The 22,150-nt window shown below is 41.6% G+C and overlaps 1 protein-coding gene across 5 annotated transcripts in view; it reads right to left on the bottom strand.

Annotated features, from left to right (window-relative positions):
- Positions 1-20,514, bottom strand: part of LOC139818617 (uncharacterized) — a 168,555-nt gene extending 148,041 nt beyond the window's left edge. For 2 of the 5 annotated variants that reach the window (XM_071787407.1, XM_071787410.1), the window contains exon 1: positions 17,647-20,513. The gene's annotated coding sequence lies outside the window, so the exon portion shown is untranslated. Of the gene's footprint in view, positions 1-17,646 lie in introns of all 5 variants that reach the window. The other 3 variants (XM_071787411.1, XM_071787409.1, XM_071787412.1) reach the window with 3 other exon arrangements.
- Positions 20,515-22,150: the final 1,636 nt, after the last annotated feature.

Below are 22,150 nucleotides of genomic sequence, written 5' to 3'. Positions count from 1 at the left end.
TGAAATAACAATGCCAATGCTTTTGCAATAATAAAACTGCTGAAAACGCGACGAAACGTCACGTAGTTCAATACTTTTCGCGCGTAAGAACGGGTATCGATCTCGCTATATCTGGAATTCTCATGGATATCATTACTGCACTCTAGTCACATTCATATCGAGATATATGATCCTGGAGATGTTACTATGACCCCTCCCCCCACCGGTGAGTACTCTCGCGAGTGTAACCGCATCTAAGCAAAAGACGTCCTGCTTTGCGCAGGAAGTTTCATCTTCCTGTACCAGAGCATGTAATCCCCCTTGGGACGACACAGGACCAGCGTGTCCGACATTGTTTCGAACCCGTTCTGAATTAGCTCACAACGCGACGTTACGCTGTCTGATTTTTGTCGTCGGATTAAATAGAAACGGAAATTAAATGACGCGCCCGTATGTTACGATATAATTTTTACGTACCTATAGGTTTACAATTATGAGATTTAGATTAATTTCTGTTGCATAACTCGGATACGAGTTCACTAAGAATCAGCGAGTAGGTATTGCTTAAATGATACATTTTTTAATTATAGTATACACTAATTTCAAGCGAATCTGTTGATATTTTGGTGACCGGTTTGTCCGTTTAATTTTAAAAATTTCTCTATTTCAAAACAGGAAAGGGAGTTCCGTCATACTCCATTGATAAATTTTTAATTCTCTTCCATGTTTTTATATTGCCTGTTAATCTCTGTAAAATATTGTTGTCGCTTAAAAAGTATTTGCAGTATGCAAATATAGTGTGGCTGATACGGAAGTCACATGAAAGTAATTTTTTCAACATTACGAGATATTAAGGCGAAATAGTCCTGCATTCTATTACACTTTATAAGATCCCATCGCATCGTGACTTTAAATTGTTACCGGCGTTTGCGCAAAAGCGGCACGAGATCGCCATTCCGCTCGGAGCACCGAAATATTCCTCCTCAATTTTAGATCTATTTTAGCAGAAGATCGATCGGCCGCTTATAACACCGTCCGCGCCTTGTCTCGTCAATTTTACAATCCACTTTTATCGCTAACGATTTTTAACAGAATATCTCTCGAGTCGAGCGGAGAAGAAATATATCACGAACGGATTCAAAACGAATTATTTATACGAAATCCGAAATGCGATATCAGTCTGGCAGCTGTCCTAGTTACGACATATTCGACATAATTCCGATCGGATATTCTTGATCGCAAGTTCAGCATCGCGACAAGTCGCGGAAAGTATAACGCATTATATCGCTATCATAGTCGTCGTAAGACATCGCGGAGATATTTTATTCGGAAGGTACCAGATTGCGCGAGAAACTCTATCACGCTATTCACGCTGATTCGTAATATCTGTACGCTGGTTCGAGTTGCATTCGCTATTTTGCAGCAAATCACATTTATATCGTGCGACGTCCGACGCGCCCGTATAGTTTTGATTTCGCCCGAAATCATGAATACGCGTCTCTTCTATGCGATGGATTTGATGTGCGTAACACAATATTCGAGGCCAATCGTGTTTTACAATCACGCGGTGAGATCGCGCTGGAAAGCGCATGAATCTCTCGTACGAGAAGTTTTGTTTTTAAGGAGTTATGCGTGCGATAAATAACAATGTTTTATGTACGATTTTTACGCGTATGTTACCAAAAAATGTCATAATAGGCGCGAAAAAAATTCGAGAAATTATAGAGACCATGCGACGTGTTTCACAAACTAATGCTAAAATGGCTGACCACAATGCATGCGTTTACATTAATTTTCGCTGAAGCGCTTTTTTTCAGTGTGCATTGTAACCACCGGGACCCATTACACAAATCACGTTAAAATTTCCATGTAGAGTACCTTCCGCGCAAGTATACATCTTCTAAAAGCGTAATCTAGAAAAATAATGAAGATACCCGCCAACCTTTGTTTATTGAATTAAAATATATTAAACGCTGCACGGCATAATGTAGATATATGTTTCGTTACTGCGAATTTAATAATTTTATTTAGATTATAATGAAAGCGTTCATATAGTTTTCTGTCTGCGCATGCATGAGTTAAAAGTTCTATCAAATGCTCCGCGCTACCGCTAATGTTTACGGTACAAAGTATTAAAAAAAAGCCGATGTCGGCATTTATTATTCTTCCTAAGAGAAGTGATGTTTCTCACGGAAGTTATCTCTCATAAGAAGCGATTCGTATTCATATATGCGTCGAATATGCTCGAGCGGGTGCTTCGTCTTGTGGAGGATCTCCTACGCGTCCATATCTAATCGAAAGACAATCCATCATATCGATCGAAGTGGATTACCCGTGAAACCTGAAACGCTCCCGTTGTCAAAGGGTTATGCCTAAGCATATTCCGCGCAATGGCACGCGTCATACGCACGCGGCGAGAGTCAGCAATGCGAGTCTAACAATAACCATGACTCTCCGAAAGTCAACTCCGAGTCTTATAATTTAAGTTATATAAGTATTAATCTATTATAATCTATTACATTTGATAAATCGATGAAATAAAACGATATAATCCTTTAACTTACACCGACGACGCCTCGTTCGAAAATCAAAATGAGATTGAGCGCAAAGATGCAATAATACTGTTCGATATCGAACTTAGCTTCCGCTGTATCGAGTACAAAACGCAAAATATATAATTTTCTGTCAGAAAGGTGCATGGAAAAAGACACGCTATAAGATCTCGCCGTTTATCCGCTGCTACGAGACCTGCAAACCGGCTACTGGGATGTACCTTTACTTCTAAGTGGACGTTGCAATAGGATCTCGTTCCTCAGAAAACCAATTAAAGTTAGCGGCATCTCGTGAGAAACTCTAGCGTGTATGCTACAAGTTCTCGTTATTCCTATCCTTGTTTGCGTCGAGGGCTCAGACTGGCCTAACTTCGCTTTAATACGTAATCGTCGTGCCGCCGCGCCAGCCGAAATTCTCTCCATGTTATCGTGAAGTACCGCGGAGAACATAGACATTCCGGGGGGTGTAATCTCGAAAGCTCAAATTCTTTTTCACGCGGAATGATAGTAATCAATTACGGATCCCCCTCCACTTGACGGCGCGGCGTTCGCGCGTTTGCGGAAATCGCCCGGCTAAATCCTCGCCAGTTTAAAAGCGTCGTTACGCGTTACGAGAGCGGGATTAACCGGATTTCGCGGGCAAATGGGAAGGAACCGCGTGTAAACTTTCATTCGCGCGAGTCTGTTTAAATGTAGAATCCGCTCGCGTCAAAATCCCTTCGGGCCGTCCACGTCCCTTCGCCGACGTCGTCGTTCACGAGTGTGGACGCCCGCCGACCCCGAAGCGACTGACCGACGCGAAAAGATTGAGATTGGATGGACAAACCGCCGCGGGAAGCGAGAAGTGAATTTTTCTCTCGTCCCGGGGTAAATATTCACATATTTCGAGAAGCCCTCGGGGTGCGCATCTCCCGAAGGCACATCCCTCTTCTTTCGTGCCTCGCGTCCTTTCCTTCAGCCACCCATCGTGCCACCGTTCTCTCGCAGTTTTCGCTTAAACTCTTATTTCGACGTACCTCTCACGACCTGATATATGCGATAGCAACACGCTATTATCGTATAACGTAAGCTCACATTTCCTGTTATATCATGTTATATTAGGCGTAACAATTAAGCTAAATTTATCTAATTATAAATATTAAAAAGGAAAAATTAATCAGCACTCAATTTATTTTGATAATTTTAATTATATATTGTACGAAGATTATTTTATCTAGACATATGATATTGATTATTATTAGCAATATTAAACGATATCTCTATTTTTTCGATAATCTACACATTTAGAAGTCTGAAAATTTCATATTATGCTGCTAATTGTGCTACTGTACAGATAATAGTTAATTTGATAAGAAAATATAGATTAATAAATATTAATGAATAAAATAGGAAGCATGGGAATAAATTGGAGATATATGAAAATTAATGATAATTTTATTGATGTTATTATAACATCTCAAAAAATTTACGTAACGTGATAATAACAGTTTCTATCTTTATTGCTCTTGCTTCTCTTTCTATTTCGATGGAGTTTTACATGATTCTTATATAAGAGAGACATTTAATGCAATATACAGTGGTCAGTGATCCAATCCATAAAAACTGAAAAAATAAACTAGTCTCAAATCAAAGTTCTTTACATCAATGTCCATGATTTTAACATAGCTTCTCATTTCTCAATAAACGGGGTACAATAAATATAATTTTGCATTAAATAAATTTTCCCATGACTTTCTGAGTGGTAACAGTGATTTTGATATAAAATCAATTTTTTGTCTAAAAATAAGCATTCTAAAGATCACATCAAACGCCAGGAAATTCATTAGTTCAGTAAACATATCGATATCATAGAAAATTAGAAGAATAATATAAAATTATAAAAAACACTATCAGTCATACAAAATTTTAATATTACTTTTCTTAAAATATGTTTTATGGAATTGGATTGTTGTTGCGCTGAGTTTTCTATACAATCGCGTGATGAAGGGAATAAGCTTGAACTCGTGCGAAGTGTGGAGAAGAGAAAGGGAGAGAAAACAAGAGAAAAAGAATGGCGATGTGACGAGGGGATGAAAAATGTTTGGAATTATCACGGAATTTGCATAACAGCGGGATTCCGGGCGCGCGGGTGAGCGAACTCGAGTCGATCTCTCGCTTTCCTGTATAGTCGTCGATCGCGATCGACACGGCGCGGGCGGCGGCGGCGGCGCGGCGGCTACACGTCGCAAGTGTCTCTTCCTACTTGAACGGCAAAGACATTCGCTACGTTCGACGGCGGAAAGGGAAACGACAGTTCGCAGCTCTTCAATAGCTCGGGCAAACTCGTATACTTGGGACGTCGATGGCTGTTACTTGAACTACCGTAGCTTAACGCGAGTCACAGACAATTTCGTATACACATGTCACATACGAACACGTATGAATATTTTCTTTCACGATATATATAATTCATATTTTTTACACAAGAAAATACTTTTGTATTGCAAAACTCTACTTACAGTTTTCGTATAGGGGTTACTTGAGAAATTTGATATCTCACAGAAGCGAAGTTATGCATTGAAGTTAACATTCATACATATCTCATAAATGTGTTCTTTAAATACAAAAAACATGTGATAGAATGTATCTTTCTTCATCAATTAATCGACAAGCAGGATTATTAAAAGGATGGCTATTTAAATTCCATCATGTGGGTAGATATCAGATTTTTCATAGGTCGTGCATGAAAGGTTAAACTGTGCGAGTCTTTCATCGATAATCGGTTAAGCTCTTTAAATTCCAACCAATCAAGGTACCGTCTTCTGACGGTCTAAAAATCCGGAGCAAGGATTCGAGACACGTGGAGCTAACTAATTAACGTAAGAATCAATTTCTATTGTTATCCGAGACGGGCGAACGATTAAGAATGTAATAAATTATATTCGTGTAATATGATAAAAATCAATTAAAATTTTTCAATAATGTGCATATTATAGTATCAGAAAAACTATATTTGTACTAATTTGTACAATTTAATATAATTATTGCAAAATTATTTTTAAAGATAAAAAAGGCGCAAATCTCGAGAATTTTAAATTTCGAGGCACATTTTAGAAATTCTTAATTGATGAATTTAAAACTATTAAAGATTGATTCAAGAAGAATTGTCGTTGACAATACAATGACGTACATTAATATATTTTGAATATATTATAATGAAAGATATTTTTTAAAAATATTTAATGGCAAATTTTCTTTGATAATAAATTTCTTTAATAATAAATCACAGACAGTAAAAAAATATAAGAAGTTATAAAAATTTTAACTAAATAAACGAATAAGAGCGTTTAATTTCTTTTTTCAAGCGCTCCGAGTAAACGTAAAAATATTTTTTAATATCTTCGAAATGTCAGCAATACTTCTTCTTTTCTTTACGTAAAAAATGCTGAAGCTTAATGAAGAAATAAGATAAAAAATTTATGAACGAAAACGCGATATTGGTTTTGAAAGAGTCTATGAGGTACTTGCTTAAATCATAATATTGCTTTTGTGTTTTGCGCGCTTTTCATCGTTACTCCAACAACACTTTTTGCCATCGACTTTCAAAATCGACCTGCATATCGGAAATTGTGTCCGTAACAAAACTGCATCCCAATTTGTCCAGACAGCTTTTTAATTGGATTATCCGAACAAACAATTTGTGCTGGCGACTGCTACAATTAATGCAAGAATAAAAGAACCTTAGCGAGGTAAAAATTGACATGTTACGGATTATCAAAGTAGATAATCGAGCAAACGTGAGAAATCGTTGCCAAATTGAATAGAGTCAAGGTTTTTTTTTCAAAATTTTAACTGCTATAAGAGAAATTATTAAAATATTTCTCATTATATATTCATTAATAGAGTTTCTATTAATTATTCACAGGATATTATATCGTGTCTCAGCGATTTTCCATAATTGCACAATTATTCGCTTTGACAAAATTAATATATCGCATAAAATTAATATATTATTTACGTTGATGCAAGTTATTTACTCCGTTATTACTTGAGGGAACCAGAAGACTCTTAAATAATTAATTAATGGAGCTGGTATAAAAGTAAAATAAATTGTATTTATTAAAGTTTGACTTCTAAAATGAATCTTTTTCCTCGTGACCGATGTTACATAAAAGCAGAGGCTAAAAATTATTACATTATTGCATTCTGAAGTTTCGCGAGGAATTCTATATAATTTAAATGGAACATTGTTCTCCAAGCTTGTTATTCAGTAAGTTTATTAAGCTGCATTTTCCACTTTATTATACGAAATATAGCAAATACTTAGCGAATACATTTCTTTAATGACATTTAAGCGAACGAAATACAGATTACTCGTACATAATGCGAAATAAATTATATTAGTAAAATTATATAATTAAAATTATACGTTATACATAATACGCAAGCGGGAAATTGAGTTACGTCAATTTCGAATAAGCGCAGAAAAAAATACGCTTTTAATATCTGAAGACTACGGCCACTCTGGAGTGTCGATGAATATAACAGTGTTTGGATATGTCGGTTTAATCTACCTAAGTGCCCTACATCAGCGTGACTGCTATTAAATGTGCGTTAAATCCACCGTAAATGTACTGGGAATATTTCCGGTATGCCGTGCCGTTTGGACACTTGTTCCCATATTACTTGGCGAATTTATAATTTACAAAATATCGTTTATTGCCTCTCAGGTGCCACTGCAAAACGCAGATAGGGCTGCCTTCGTTACTTTTTACCCGGATGGTAATAAACAACGGTATTATCCGCAAAACAGCGATGGCTTATCCTGCCTTCCCTAGATAATGAGGATGGTTAAAACACTCGGCCATTTGCGTATCTTTCACTGCTCCGTTTTCGTTTTTCACTTAAACCCACTAAATAATTATGTTTGCTACTATTAATTCGTATTTGCATGTTGCTGGCCAAGCAACGCGCATTTCTTTTTTCGCACCGGCATTTTCGTTTAACCCATCTCGATTCTTGGACAACGTATAGATAGCTTGCGGAAAAAAGTTAATTTGGCTGCTAAAATATTTGCTTGGTAATAATACTGCTTAGATGAAAAACCATTCACTGTGAGCGAGCGTGCGGGCATGCTACGAGCGATCTGTTGAAAATCCTTTCCCTAGTAGCGTTGTCACTCTATTTCTCCCTCGATGAAAATAGTAATTTCAACATTAGAATTTGTCCGTGGTAAAGATGGAATCACACTTGATGCACGTATCAAGTTATTGTCGCGTACGGCCGTATTGTATATATATACATATACGTACGGCTATACGCATGCATCCCTCTAAATTCCGTTTGTCCCTGACACATGATTTAGTTCGTGCTGTGCTAATATTAACTCGATACGGTATCCGGCGAGTGCCATGCCGGCCGGCAAACGCCCAAGCGGCAAAATATCAATATTGAACAGCAGCGCGATTTTGCGACGCTGTGTCCTTTTACACGTGCTCTATCCCTCGAAGTGGGCGGCGAAGGATGAAAACTTTCCGAGACACTCGCGATATCGATAAGAACTGATCGATGGAAGCGGCATTCGATTTCCAGTTCAAGGTTGAACGGAGAACAGTTCCCTTTACCCTCGTTCTCCCGCATTCTCGCTACGAAAATGGGAGATATTTTTCAAAATGTCCTCAAATCGAAATAATGGTGCCCGCTACAAAACCCATTTTTACGAACATTCTTAGACAAGTATATGTCATTCTTCACCGAGAAATAATTTAAATTGATCTCTCTTGGAGAACGGGATTGATAAAAAGGTACGAATTTGTCACACGAGATTATTCGGATTGAATGCAATATGGAAATGTTTGACAAACATCGTGACGCTACAGAATTATTCCTTTTCGTAAATAATCGGCTACAACATGTAGAGGCAAATGGTTTCAACTCGCTCTCTCTGTCTCTCTTTCTCTCTCTCTCTCTCATCTACTTGGATGAGACTTTATCGGGTAAGAGAGTAGAAAAGTCGGTCCGGCGAACGAAATAATTTCTCCGGCTGAAATTAGCGTCGGTGGGAAAAAGTTCTAGTAGATGGCTCGATAAGTCGCAGGGAGATAGTCGTTCAAATTAACTCGCTTGTTAGGTTTGACAGGATATTTTAATTACTGTACCGATGGAATTAAATCGTCTAAAAAGAGATTGCTACTTTATAAAATCTATTGCGGGGAGAATCCGCAGGCGCAAGAATGAAAATAAATCGCTTCCCGCTTTATTACGTGATTATTTATGCTTACATTGCTTTCTTAAAAGTTTTTAATTTCCTTATAATTTCACTTTTCAATTTAACATAATATTTATCTTACCTTGAAGTGCCAAGAAAAGATATTTAACGCTGGATCTTGAGCATCTATTATCTATATTCCGTAGTGCAATTTTATAAACTTTTCTCCGCTGTCGCTGCAAGAAAAATTTATTCTCATAATTCTTTATCCTCGGCAAAGAGAAAAAAAATATCGCTCTCGGCGGTATCAATATCTTCAATATCTATCGTTTCCCATCAGCGGGAAAATATCGAAGCACAGAAACACAGAAAGAAAGTTCTTTTTAATTAAATATCGTTTTCCCACGAAATCGTGCAATAAGTCGACTAGCAAAGTTATTTTATCTCCTCGGCATACCCAAACGGAAGTACGGAAAGAAAATCATTTGTCGCTTGGAACGTGTCGGGCGGTTTTATATATAAAACTTGCAATAGTTCGCGCTGTGATACTCTCGCGAACTTTACTTACTCTCCCAGAGCGACTGAAACTTTGATACGTTGCGCTTACTCCGCGAGGTATAAAATATTTAATTGAAAGTAACTCTACTTTTTCAGTATCAACCGCTCGCGTTTTAATTGAATCCCATCAATAAGTATCCAGTTTCATCAAATCATCCCCATCAATCGAAACTTAAGCTTATTCGCCGCCTATTTTATGTGATTCAGATATAGTTACAATGCGTTATATTCGCCATAAGAATATTTTTACTATACAATCTGTAAATTGAAATACAATCAGTACCTGGTGTTCTCAAATTTCTAGAAACGTGATCGAAAATAGTTTACTAATCGTCTCATATTGCAAGGCATTTCCTAATGGGTATGTTGGAAGAAAAATAATGCGAAAAATGTCGTCGATCGTTTTTATCCCACAATTTTATACTTCAATTCGCAATCGACGGTATATTGTCTGACACGCGGTATCAGAGATCCACGCGTCACGGATTGTCGTGAATGGCGAAGAATGGGAGGTAGCATTCAACGATGGGATAATCGTGCTGAAATGGCGGTTAGATAAGTTTATAAGCCGATCACAGCCATCCTCGTCGTGACGGGGACCATTCACGCTCAAGTTTCGCCTCTAGTTAGATGGAGCGAAGTAGATGAAGTCGCCGCGTGTAAGGAGTGCCGGTGGATAATTAAAATAACCAAGGTCGGATTAATTAAACGCGCCATTAGGTGCGTTTTCACCTAGCCTTGCTGTCTATAGGGAGTAGGGACAGATCTTCGCTAAAGCGAGAACGCTCCTCTAGCGTGGTACGCCACGATATTTTATCGCTTCATTTCCGCTTGACCGTTTTACGTTAATTGTCTTTCCCTTGGCCAGCGAAATAAGACGCAGTGGGTAGGATACCGCTTCCTGAAATAGGAGAGCATTAAATATGCTATCATTAAGATATCAAAAGTGTCTAGGAGCTGTAGAAACTATAGAAACTGGCGAAATTGAAAATCTTATGGCCCACAAGGAAATTGAAAAAGTGCAAGAAAGTAAGAAAGAAAGGAAGAGGAAAAGTAGGATTCTGAAGTCATTATCTGTAAGCGTGTGCGTCACATCGACTGCATGTGTAATTTTCTTTAGCCTGAATAAATTTGCTTCTTATTAAAGTTATATAGAACAGACATTATTTACACTAAAGAATAAAATCTTTCTCTTTCTTTTGAGTTTCTTTGTTATAGACGAGCGAAGCGTCTGAATGTTAATTACGGAAAATGTCGCAGAATTAATAATTCGCTAACGTTTAAATAAGCGAATTTACCAAGGCGCAAACAACGACAAAGAAGTTGTTTTTTTTTTCCGAGAAATCGTCGACTACTAATTATTCGTGAAACCGAGAGATCGAGCGACGCTGCAAACGTCCATGGAATCGTACAAATTGCATAAATATAAAGCCGCTTAAATTCTCCACGTCTTCATTAGCGTTACGCTTAATTAACCTTAAATTCTTCGCGTATTTCACTGGCATAATATAGCCATAACCGGATTCGACATTCGCATATCGTTCGACGATTTCGCGCGTTGAGAATGCCGATTAGGAGGCCGCTTGATTTCTCATTAATTATCTAAGTGGTCCTTCCGCGAGCGATAATTATCCCGGACGAACGGTGGGAAAAAAGAACCTGGAAAAAGATAAAGGAAAAGGATGGAAAAAGAATCGATTATCTGTCGACGGAAACGCGAGCGACAAGGGCGAAAGGAGGAAATAAAAGGCACGCTTTTACCGTGCGCCCGTGGCGAGTAAACCGGTGATGTAAAATACCTTACGGCGCGCGGTCGTACTTCTCGCATTGGTTTCTGGTGCGTGCAAACTCTGACAAGCAAGTTACGCCCGAGTTTATGCTAGTTGGACGACCTCAAATTCAGCATCATCCCATATTCAAGAGCGCGAATATTCAGGTACGATAGTTCCAAACATTAAGTACAAGAACCATCGCATCCGCGAGTGCGGTCTATATGACTTTATCGAGTTTTATTCAATCAAGCATCTGCGTGTGGTTTTCGCCGAGCAGCTTCCCGAAAAGATATCGGTTATAACTCTCAGTTGCACGATAACATAGGTTTATTCACGATTTGTCTTCAACAAAACGTACGGTTAAACCTAATAATTTTCCAATTTTTTTACAAACATGTTTATGATTAAATTTCAGATTAACATTTGTTTTATGAATTTCTCTGTACGTTTATTAAAAACTACAGATAAGATAAACCAATTTTACAATCGCGTATTGTACGAATCGCCGTTTATTAACATTTGTCAAGAATTATCAAGAATTAAATGAAATAAATGCAAAACCATGCCGTTGTTTTTCATCGCGCTCAGTCCGTTCGACTGCACATTCGTTGTTGCTAACGAACACGGTACGATCGCATCGGTCTCAATCAAGGTACTAAATGCATTACGGCTGTTCTAAATCAGCGTAGGTACTAATCCGATACTGCATTGTTCAGCGATAATGCAGTAGATGCGGAATATCATAGTCAGCCAAGCAGCAATACGTATCATATTTATTCTCCACATCCCCAAGTAAAAGAAAGATACTTCCTCTCGAGAAATTTAGAACAAGAATAATATATTCTATTAAACGTGATGTGTATAATTTTGAAAATCTCCAATCAATTTACAATAACTTAATTTTTATAGTATATATGTTATGGTCAAAGCCCGAAACGCGGGCATTTCTAGCACTTACTGGTCAAGTCTGTGGAATAACTGATCAATCCTGAGGAATAACCAAGTTTCTTGATTAAAGCAGTCAGGTATCAGGCTGGGAGTTTGAGTAGTTTTATTATGCGGGGAAGGGGCTGCGGCGATATTAACAAATTACTACAAAACTTTGACCAAGACGCTTGGCCGTTCGGCAGAATTGGTTAGTCAATCCTAGGATTGACCGCGTTTCGAGCTTTAACCATAACACATGTACAATATTTAGAATCGCTAAAAACACGCTGACTCCAGACTCAAGAGAGCGGTAGTTGAGTTTTATTGCGGAAAAAGTCAGCGGTCATCTAGTTTTCATCTATACGCGTGCAGTTTATAAATATTTTAAAATAGACATTTGGGAAACGTATAAAAAAAAATTATGCGAAGAAGAGTAAGAGAGACTCGAAACTTTCTCACGAGTCTTAGCGAAATGGGGAAAAGTTTGAATGTAAAACGTAATACATTGAACCCACTGCACATTTTTAGGTCACAAACATGATCGTGCGAGAGTTTTCTTGTAATTTTACCGGCTACGTTATATACATTTTTGCCGACTGAAAGAAACTCTCTTTAATCTCAATACGAATGTTATTTTCTAATGGCTGCTCGCAACGAAAAATACGGTAATCAGCTAGAATTAGTCGAAGACGATGACACACCGAAATGGTAGAAACAGGGCGAGAGCTTAACTATAATTAAATGGTTTTGCAAAACCCGATAATTTCTTCTGCGACTCGCTCCTTCAATTATCTTTTTAATTCCAGGACGCTAGAACAGCTCTTATCGCAGGCGTCGGGAAAAAAAACGCGACGTTCTCTAAGAGGAAAATTTGCGCCACTATGAGCTGGTATTACTTCTTACCCGGCGTTAATGGGAAAATTCAGATAATGCGACATGTCCGCGGAGATAATTAAGTTTTAAGAATCGTTATATAAAAGCACGAAGAACGCGTGTTCGTAATCGCGTGCGCGCGCGTGCTTGTTAGTCGTTGGAAGTTACGTAGAAGCTGCGAAATTAATAAAACAATCGCTTGAGAATTATGAAGGCGAGAATTTATCTCGCGGTTAATGCGAGGTTCAGCCGCAAGTTTGCTTTTTGGAGCTACCATCACCAACGCAAGTCACCTTAATTATTTCGCATATTAAAATCTCTGCTGCATAATGTTCCTAAATTCGATCTGTAAAACTAGATCCAATAATAATAATAATTCATTTAGCGTACAATTACAGAAACGTGACGTTTATTGATTTAAAATAAAATTTGCGTTTGCAACATCTGCCATCCACGTTTGACCGTTACTTTTCGACTATTTTTTTCAAAAACTATATGTAGGATGCTTTTATTCATGTAGTTATTTTTTAACGGCACTTGTAATAATCTATAACTGTCAAACGCGAGCAATTTGCTTTTCGTTTATCCGCATCATCTAATCTGCATCCTGCGACGAGAGCATTATATATCGTATCGTTATTTTATACAGGTGTTCCGTGATAACCCAGTTGTGCGCGCTATGACGTCATAAAGCTGGCCGATAAACGATACCGGCAGCGAGAATACGAACGGGCAGCGGCGCTCTGAATAAAACGAGATAATGCCCTCAATATGAAGCATCGACCGGAAAGTTGCAACGCGTGTCGATTTAGCCGTAGAAACCCGTTGTAATTCCAATGGGAAATGGTACTTTGTTACTCTCACTTCTCCCAAATCCGCCCGAGAGCCCTTCCGCATCGCGGGCGAAACATGCGCGCGCATCACGAAATACCTAATTAATTAATGCAATTAAGTTGGTAATCTCGTTTCAGACGAAGATCCCGCACCGAAAGTCGCGCGACCGGATCTAAAAGTCAAGCTTCCGTTCGACTCCCTTGAATCTCGCGGGAACGAATTTCGCTGGCGATGCATCGAAAGATTAAAAAAACATAGTTCTCTCGTTCTCGGACGAGAAAAAACGCGTTGTATCAAAAGATAAATAAGGATATTGTCTCGACCATATTTATTGGCGCGGCGAATTGCCGGCGAGGCGATGCATAAATTCGCCGAGTTTGGCGGAAAAAGCGGAACTTGCGCGAGAGAATAACGGACGCGAGAGAAGAGCAGGGGAACGACGAGAGATCGCCCGGGGAAGTTGAAAAAAGTATCGACAAAAAGGGGATCTCCCGGAGGAGGTCTCGCCGTGATCGCGCACGCAAGATACTCCGCGATGCATAATCCGCAATAAATTTCAATGGGTGCCAAAACACTTCCATTCCATTTTCTTCCGCCGTGTGACTTATCATCGCCCGAATATCTGCGTCGGAGTTACACGCCAGCCGATCCATCTTCTCGCGATCTCCTTTTCGGCGGCTTTGACCGCAGATGGAAGGTATACGTTGCGGTTTCCCTCGCGTCCGCGAAAGCGGCGAGATATATTTCCGAAATATTTGGCCAGTTCATCCAGTCGATCTCGCCCAGTAATACGAGGATCTGTTGTACTTATTGGGTACATTGATACAGATGATTTCGTGTGCCGTGTGCCGTGTAGTGATACGAGCGATGGATATATTTTTAAGGGAGAAAAAACTATCAGACAAGAGAAAATCATCTATTTGTACATGTGCAAAAATAAGGAAAGATAAACAGCGATTTTTAATTGTACAAACACACACACACACATGCGCGATTGATAGGATATTGTATCCTATCCCGCGATTGAATATGAGCTTGTATCAAAGTTTGAACAATAGTCAACCAGTACGAGATCTGCAGTCTATTTAAAATGTGCGCAATGTGCTGTATGTCACAAATATTTTTTCACACAGACATTTTCATTCCACTCGCGACTTGCTGATCTCGACATCTGTCACAATTCAGATAAATGCATTTTGCGCGAAATTATCGCGTTCGACTTTGCCCGTTAACGAAACGTTAATTTGCGCGCGAAGGGCCGGCGATATATATTGATTTGTTTAATAACTTCGCACACGTACATCCCGTGCGTTGCATCGATGACGCGTTGATTAAAGCTGTTGCGTAATTATTTTGCTATCTGGTATTTGACGTTCGCGCTCAACAGAAGACACATGACGAATTTAATATCGTACGTTCGCGTACACGCGCGCATACAATGAATCGCCGTCAATTATCGTCATTTTTCGGAGAGCGATCGATGTGAAATACAATCCCAATTTCAACAAGCGGGCAGGAAATTAATTTACATGTAATACATGTATAACCAAATGGTATACTGGTGATACAGTGACGACATGCGGGGATAAATTTGTTAACGTTTAATAATAATAATAAAGTGGAGTATGCGAGGTCCTTTGAAAGGTAACTATTGTGCATTACGAGGTAAACCGCTAACCAAAAATTTGTACACCAATTTCATAACTGACTGGTGTTACGTACAGCAATGTTCATTCATAATACGCTATTAAATTAACTGGTAATTTTACGTTGTTATGCAACTGACGTTTCTTTTTTTATCGAGCAATTTAAGAAATTTATTGAATTATACATTGTAGACCGAGTGATTGATGGCACGGCTTAAACATATTAATTAAGAATTCCATCTAATTCATGCTAATTATACTCCGTATCCTCTAAAATTTCCGGCTGTCAATGAGATGTTTTTGTAGTCATATAATTTTCTTAAAAGTCGCCTTTAACTTGCTTTCTTAGTGAAGAATGAGCGCTACTTTGTAATTGTCGGAAGTGTTAATCCAATCCATTTCGATCTACAAGCACGTACATCGTAAGCATCGGAGGAGGGCGAATGCCGAGGTATCGGCTATCGGCCATTAAGCGACACTTAATGCCGTCGAGAATGTCGTAACCGTAAAGATATTTGACTTTTCTCCTGATCGGTCTAATCGTCGTGCTCTCTTTCGAAGTCTTCTTGTAAACAATCGTCTATCTTTTCATGAAAAGCCAAGTGATTAAATTAAATCATTAAAGAAGGAAAATTTCTGTAGAGAAGAACAGTCGCCACGCGCCATACGTATGTATAGTAATTACTGTGTTTAACTAAGCAAAACTAATCACGTTCGCAGTTATTATTATTACTGATTTATGCACGTTGCGATACATCACATCTCGGATGTGTTTACTTGTTTATTATTCATTGGATCGGCTATTATATTTTACATTATTTTGTCATTACGGCGAATCCGTACAAAGAGAGAACGAGATAATTTTAATACAATAATTACACGCGTATACTAATCCGTTCTACCAAACTACATCACATGTATGTTGCTCATTGACATTAAATGTCACATGGTATTAAACTTAACGGGGCGATATAAACGACAGATATAGAAAACGATGTACATAAATATGCATAAGCATTATAAAGCAAGTTCTAACTGGGAGTCTCCGCGAGGGGACTGCGAGGCGAGGGGTTGATCGTTCAACATAAGCATGATCGGTCACTAGGCGAGGAATCTTCGGGGAGAGAGAATAAAAATCGAGATGTTTTACGATGAAGCGTATATAGTAAATCGAAAATGTCGATTATTTGGTTAAACTACTTTTGTCATAACAGAACGTAGTCTCGGTAGATCCACAAGAATTTTATCGTCAAAACAATATCATCGATTGAACATCAAATATTTTGCCGCGTTAATAGGATAACGGGATCACACCGGATCACGATTGGAGGATCACGCAGCGTTTGATAATGATACTTCCTCGTTTGTGGAAAGCGTGAGTATTTGCAAAGAGTAATACGAAATACCTTTGTCAATAAAGCGCTTGATGATGAAACCCCCGGTACGCGGTTGCTTTCGAGCTGCTGCTTTCAATCGAGTTCCGTTCCACCTGAATCGCCGATTGCATTCCGCGCCACTTTTGCTTCTTTGAACGCGAAGTTAATAAGCAGCCGTTCGATTTCGTTTCCCCAATCCCAGATCCTCGCGCGTAAGATAGCAGCATCGTCGATATCGGACGAAATTAGTTTACCGTCGTCATTTACTTGCAATTTATAAGAAATCTTCTTCCGATACTTTGCAAATTGTTGCGAAAAACAATACAAAAGTTTCGAACTGCACGTGGAAAGATAATAATTTTCCGCGTTATTGAATAAAAGCTTCAAAAGATCGTTGAAGTAAGCGCGAGTTTCAGATTAGATAAATTTAACAATTTACTACCGTTAAAACATTTTTCATTCTTTCACGATAACTTTGAGGACTGTGTGTCACTGAATTGTTACAGCTTGCCGCTACAAAACCCCCCGAGCTCGGCGCTCAAATGCACGGCCCGGGTAATTGCGTTAGATCATTTCCGTTCTGCAAACGCAAACATCGAGGGGGCAATGCGAGGAAGGCACGCGGGGCATCAAACGAGGGTTAATTCCATCCCTCTCGGCTTCGATTAAACGAATTGCAAGAGCCGGACGTTTCGAGTGTGCGAGATCGATCTTTCCCGCGATGTTAAAGGGCATAGCTCCCTTCGTGCGCCATTTAACTCGGCAAGAACGGCAAACAGCAGCCGCGGACCGCGCCACTCTCGAAAAGCCAGCATCCACTTGCCCCGAAAATGACCGTTCCTCACCCCGCGCCCCTCCTTCCCTGCCTCCCGTTTTCCCTCACTCTCTCTTTCTCGGCAGAGTAACTTAACGTAACAACGTACACGTGCGCAATACACATACCTACTCTTGTTTCCGCACGCCGTCCCCTCTCATCTCGTCGCTCGCAGCTCGCGATGTGCCGAGGCGATGACGTTGCTGGGACGCCGCGGCATCGCGAGATCGTGACTATGTTCCTCGCGAAGCGTGGGGGCTGGGGGGGGGGGAGATCGGCGTCGTCGTGCGTGTCAGATCGACCCTAGAATCGGCACCTCGATTCCGTCACAATCACCGGCACTCTCACGACGAATTCACGCGTAGCGGCCGGAACGATCGGCACACTCGCCGATCGCGGCCGCAGAATTCCGCTTCGCGCTTCCGACTCGCAGAATATTGCTTTTATCAATGCACTTAAAGTCGCGCTTAATTGGAGAAATGGTAAACGGACCGGCTCGGCTTGGATGTCTTCGTGCTAAACTATCGGTATGATCGACCGCTAATCCTAATTTCCCAGCGAATCGGCAGATTCGACTTGCCGTTCTCTCTCGTCGTACAGAATTGTCAGGTCCACGTGACTCGCGGAGCCGACTCTCTCGTTACATCGTCGCGGCGTACAAAGCGACGCGATCAAACGGCCAGTGCTGTTGAAAGCTCGTAGCGCTTAATGAGCCGCGATTACGCGCGTTCCCGCGCTATGTACGATATCGGACAGGCGAAAGCCGGAACTTGAGGCGTCAGATGCACCGGCAATCGAATTGTCGCGATCAATTGTTTGCGGCGGTTCACTTAATGCCATACACGTGCCGACACGCACGGCGTTACTCGACGCCGCCGTCGCGATCGAACGGATCGGTCGACCATCGATCGCCACTGGCAATTTATTTCTCGGGATTATTATTACTTTCTTCGCCGCATAATCTGATCCCGCGTTTAAAGTTACATTCTCGAGTGACGAATTGAAAAACGTAATGAAAGAGATCTGAAAATCGCGTCTCACTGTCCTGCGCGGCGCGAAACCCTCGGCAAACTAGGTGATTTCCGGCCCTACAATTTTAGTATGTAAACGTCTGCATTCATTAGTTATTACAAGTTCGTCGTTAAATCGTCTCGATTCGCGATGACGTGACGCACGCGATGACGCGACATTCGCGATGACGTCCGATCGCGCAATCGACTTCGCCGCCGGCGAGATATTTTGAACCTACTGTGTGCTCGGCTCGTAGGTATTCCGGGTGTTTGGTCGCTTAATTAAATTCTCCGGTGAATATCGTGCGTACTTCGTCTGTAGACACTCGACGGCGCGTTATTGACTGCGGAGTGCCTTCTTCCGACCGGTAGACCTCTTTCCAGGATGCCTCGTGAAGTCGCGTAAGTTTTATTGTGCAGCGTACTTCATGGCCGGGCAATCGCGGCTTCTGGCACAATTTTCCGGACTCTCTTTCACGAAGTACTAATTCCCACGATTCAATTCATCCCAAGTATCCTCGATCATCCGCCTTTCTCTCTCCTGATGCTCCTCGAATTTTCGTTTATTCGCGTCACCGCAAAAGTACCCCCTTCAAAATTAACCGCAGCCTCGAATAAACGTAAAATTAGTACGTATTTATAACGGTGACGTTAATAGACGTTTGACCTCTCAGTATCACATTCAGGAAAGTGTTAAAGTTCGACAAAGTCTAAAATCCACGCCTGACATCTGCGTTTACGTCATCGTCTCTCGTCAGAGATTCAGCAGTTACACGTTGCAACAAGCATCTATCGTTCTACGCGAATCGCATGCTTGACACGAGACGGTAGCCTTTAATCATCCATCAGGGTATTAACGACAATCGCTCGATGACCGCACCGTCGTTGACATATACGGGTCAGCATCGACACCATGGTGTTCCATTCCGCATGAACCACGTTTACGCAATGGCATTCGTGACCCACCAGCGAAACACTCACACTAACATGGCGCACAAAATTTTTAGCATCCCCCAAGTTCACGGCTCGCCGCCACCCTCGACACCACAAACTTTCCCTCGCCGCATAGACCTCACTACTACGGTTTGCATTTTTTATTCACGATTACGAACCGTCATCACCATCGATGTCACCGTATTCCTACTCAAGTATGTAACATGTACACGCAATGTCAATTACAAACGCCGGCAACATTTATATGTGCGAGTGCTGATCTTTAAAAGACTTCCTCAGTCGGTTGAACATCACCGGGTCTTATCGCGATCGAGAGAACCGCTAATCGTTAAGATCCTCTGTCCTTTCCGCGGCTATCGCCGTCAACTACCCTCACCGGTCACCCTCGCGCCTTCAATAGCATCCGACGATGAACGGCGGTCACCCACGTCGACGAGTGACACGCGCACGAAGCCTCTCTACCGCCGTCGTCGTCGTCGAAATGTCATCGTCGTCGTCGCAAGTAGTAGAAGAGCAATTTAGACGCGCCGCGCGTGTTGTACGCTCTCACCACGTTGCTCTACGCTCGCCCGGTGGCCATCGTCGCCGTCGTCGTCGTCGACGCCGTCGTCGTCGTCGTCGTCGTCGACGATGCCTCGTCAGCAGCACGGTCTCTACGCGCTCCCGTCGTCGGATGTACACGCTGCCCGCGAAAGCGGACACTCGCGTGTCCAGATCCACGTCACTCTCGCTGCCGGGTGCTCGCCCGGTCGGTCGCCCGGTCGTCGGTTCGCGCGCGTGCGAGACGACGTGCCACGCTGGTGAAATTCTAGACTGGAATATGGGTTAAAACGTCGCCGCCGCGAAACGCGCGCCGCAACGCGGACACCCGGGAACGTCGGACAGAGACGGAGAGAACGAGAAAACGGAGAGAGACAGAGGAGGGTGAGAGAGGAAGAGAGAATGATTCGCCGGTTTCTCCTCCTTCGTTGCCCGGGGAGCGGCTATGGCGGCGGCCTGGCTCTCACTGCTGCTTCCCTCGACACGGGGTGACTCGCGGGGGTTGGTTACGCGAAGGGCGAGGGGATACGATTATCTCGCAGCATCCCCTAGCGCGCAGGACCAATCCGCACGGAACCGGCGCTTGACGACGGCGGAGGGTGTGCGTGAGTTGGTGGGAGACAGCTAGAGAGAGAAAACGAGAAAGAGGCAGGGCATGGAAAGGGTGGAGGGTGGTGGATAAAGGGAGAGAACGGTGGTCGGAGAAGGAAGACACACGGCGTAAAGAGTGACGTTGAAGAGAGACACTCGGGGATTTGAGGACGGAGAAGGAAAGACAATGACAGAGAGGGTGCCGTGAAGCAGAAACGAACGCGCGATGGTTGAAGCGAGCTAGATGACGAAAGGTCGAGAAAGTGGACGAGACGGGGGTGAATCGGATGAAAGAGGAAAGGCGAAAAAGTGCGTGCTGAAGCGGGACAAGGACGGAGCGACGGCTGGGGAGCGTTGATAAAACAAAGGCAGCCGATAGAGGTGGGACGATAGAGGCGGGTATCGTCTGAAGCGAGATGAGACGAGAGGACTCTTCTCGAGCGAGACAAGGCGTGGAGCGTAGTACGCGCGAGACGAAGCGTGAACGAAAGGAAAAGAGAGACAGAAGCGGCGAAAGACGAGGGGGTTTGTCTGAGGGGGTTTGGAAAAACGCGCCGATCAAACAAAGACGGGAGACGAGCGCGAAGGGAATCGACGACGTGAACCGCGGATCGAACAAAGGAAGACAGTGTCTTTCCGGAAGATACAGCTCGCCGTTCGCCGCGAAGATCCGGACTACACACAAAGCGTAAAAAAAAGTTGCCTGGAGAGATAAAAAGACGAGATGGTACACTCCCGTGCGGGATCTAAACAGAAAGTGACTACTCGTATACCAAAACAGACTCTACGTGTCACGAAGCTTCAGAATTCGCGATAGAATGTAGACCGTGCACGAAAACGATCGAAACGATGCGGAAGTTCGATTCGGTAACTCCGCAAGAAGCTGCGCAGCGACGTGAAAAAGCCCGTGGCGACTGACTACCTACTGCGCGCTACCGTAAGAGGAAACGCGACCAGGTGGAAACCGAAAGGGTTGACGCGCTGTGACGCGATCGTGTCAGCCGCCATCGAAAATTCTGGGGTAAAAATTCGGGGTGAAAAATGGAAAAATGTGTATTCTGTATTATCGACCTGCGCGTGGTCTGATCTAATGAAAATATAAACACGTGCATCTCTTCGAGTTTTCTCAGAATGAAGAAAGGATGACAGATTATGCTTTACGTTTTATATTGAACGATTATCGTTCAGCTTTCATCTGCGCGTTTCCATTTTTAAATAATATAAAACAAAAGATAACACATTTAATATTTGTGCAATGTTTAATAGATGTCATAAAATGTTTGATGTGGATACACATGTCAAGTGTCAGGAAAACCGTATATTCTTGAATTATGTATTCTTGAGCTGGTTATATAAATGTATTTTTAGAAACAGAACTGACAACACAAGTTATCATAGTAACAAATGTATTTTTCTCTTCACTTGTACACCATCATTGTCAACGCATTCTTGGAATTTTCTTCAGGTAGTCTCTAAAACCCTGAGGCACATTTCTTTGGGAACATTTGCAATTTTCAAATATGAAATCCGGCATACT

The sequence above is a fragment of the Temnothorax longispinosus genome, chromosome 9 (genome assembly GCF_030848805.1).
Source record: "Temnothorax longispinosus isolate EJ_2023e chromosome 9, Tlon_JGU_v1, whole genome shotgun sequence".
NCBI lineage: Eukaryota > Metazoa > Arthropoda > Insecta > Hymenoptera > Formicidae > Temnothorax > Temnothorax longispinosus.
Note: the sequence above shows the minus strand (reverse complement) of the source record. Positions and strands in the feature narration are given on the sequence as shown.